Below are 2,021 nucleotides of genomic sequence, written 5' to 3'. Positions count from 1 at the left end.
CCCTACACCTCAGTTCTTCTGGCCTCAGAACCCACAAGGTTCCCCCAAAATCTGCCCCATGGAAGCTGGCAGGTATGGGGGGTATTTGTAGCTGGGAGCTAGAGGGCCCTGCCTGATTGGTGGAACACCCCAACCCCTTAGCCTCCCCAAGAATGCTTTCCTGCCAGAGAGCTGGAGAGTTTTCTGACCTTTTTCCCCAGAAGGAGAGACTAGATTGCCTTCGTTTTGATGTTTGTGGCCTCGGAATTGATCATTCCCTTCCCCTTCCAGGACCTAGGCTCCCCTTCCTTTCATCCCCACCTTCCCAAGAGCCACTTAGGGGCACTTCTGACTAATTAGGGACTCAAGCTGCTTGGAATAAAGAAACAAGGACCAGGACCCCCTCCCCACTTCTGGCCTGGCCGAAGTCCCTGATTCCAATCCCAGTGTCCTCCAGAAGCCTCTGGCTAGAGGCCAGCCCCGCCCGGGAAGGAGAGAGCTGTAGCTGCAGGAAGCATCCCATGCCAAAGCTGGGGTGGTCCTTGCAGTTCAGCACCACCCCAGTTCATTTCTCCTTCCCCTCCCTTGGCTCCCATGACCGTGACTGAGGGACCAACTGGGCCCAAGGCAGGTGCCCCAGAGCTGTTGATGGGCTCAGCTGCCTCACTTCCTGCAAGAAGATCAGCCTGTGGCATCTTTCCCTTGGGCTGCCGCCCATGGAGTCCAGGGATTCGGGGGCCTTGGCCCAGAGGTGAAGGGGAGCTACAGGGAACAGCTATGGGAGCCCTAGAGTCTTCCCTACCTCAGGCAGGAAGGGCAGGAGGGAGACCCTGATGCACGGGGGAAAGCGGGGGTGGCAGGAGGGGCCAGTCCTACCTGGCCAAACAGAAGTGTGCTCCACCCCCATTCAGCCTGGGCTGCAGGGCTGGCAAGGTCAGAGTGGCCTGGCCAGGAGTCCATCAGGCCTCCCTCTCCTCTACTCCACCCATGGCCTGTCTCATCCCTGGGGGTCCCGGCCTACCCCTGGCCATCCCGGGCTCTCTGCTGTACATATTCGAGACTAGTTTTTATTCCTTGTGAAGATGATATACTATTTTTGTTAAGCGTGTCTGTATTTATGTGTGAGGAGCTGCTGGCTTGCTGTGCGTGTGCACGTGGAGAGCTGGTGCCCGGAGACTGAACGGCCTGATGCTCCCTCCCCTGCCCTGGTCTGGGGAAGCCAGCTGGGGGTCCTGGCTCCTGAGGGGCACCTATCCCCCCCCAGCCCCCACCCCACACTTGTTCCAGCTCTTTGAAATAGTCTGTGTGAAGGTGAAATTGCAGTTCAGTAATAAACTGTGTTGACTCAGTGAGCAAAGGGCCTGGGCTCTTGTGTGCCCCGGGCTGGGGGAGGAGGGGCTGTGCGGCTGGCAGCAGGTTCTGCGGGGGAGCTGGGCAGCACTGCTGGCTCTGCTGCCCTCAGGAGAGGGCCTTGAACAAGTCCCTTCTTCCCTCTGGGCCTGAATTTCTCCACCTGCTCATTGATGGGGTTTTTACTGAGCACCTGCTGTGTGCTGAGCACTGGGGTGTGTGTGAACAGGATGGACACAGTCTCCGCCCTCAGGAACTGACGTTCTAGGGGAACAGCCAGCCACTCAGCAAGCATTTACTGAGCCCTGATCTGCCCAGGCACAGTCCTAGACACCGGGGATTCTGCAGTGAACAAATCTCTTCCTTTATGGAACTTCCATCCTTGGGGAGACAGACAAATAGAACAATGAGTCTGGCAGTTGGAAGGCAAAGGTGGAAGCTGGGTGACCATGAGGAAGAATGACAAGACTTACGAAGGACCTAGTGGGGGAGGAGGTAGGAAGGAGTTAGACTTGAGGTAACATTTTTTTTTTAAGATGTATTTATTGGGGCGCCTGGGTGGCTTAGTTGGTTAAGCTCCTGCCTTTGGCTTAGGTCATGATTTCAGGGTCCTGGGATAGAGCCCCGCATTGGGCTTCCTGCTCAGTGGGAGAGTCTGCTTCTCTCCTTCCCTCTGCCCCTTACCCCACTCG

General features: G+C 57.0%; 1 protein-coding gene across 5 annotated transcripts in view; it reads left to right on the top strand.

The window, feature by feature from the left end:
- Nucleotides 1–1,331, top strand: part of BCL2L1 (BCL2 like 1) — a 48,881-nt gene extending 47,550 nt beyond the window's left edge. For all 5 annotated transcript variants that reach the window (XM_040638128.1, XM_040638127.1, XM_008703238.2 and 2 more), the window contains exon 3: nucleotides 1–1,331. This exon is cut by the window's left edge and continues 331 nt beyond it. The gene's annotated coding sequence lies outside the window, so the exon portion shown is untranslated.
- Nucleotides 1,332–2,021: the final 690 nt, after the last annotated feature.

This window comes from Ursus maritimus, unplaced genomic scaffold (genome assembly GCF_017311325.1).
Source record: "Ursus maritimus isolate PB19 unplaced genomic scaffold, ASM1731132v1 scaffold_22, whole genome shotgun sequence".
NCBI classification, from domain to species: domain Eukaryota; kingdom Metazoa; phylum Chordata; class Mammalia; order Carnivora; family Ursidae; genus Ursus; species Ursus maritimus.
This window is presented reverse-complemented; position numbering and strand designations above follow the sequence as displayed.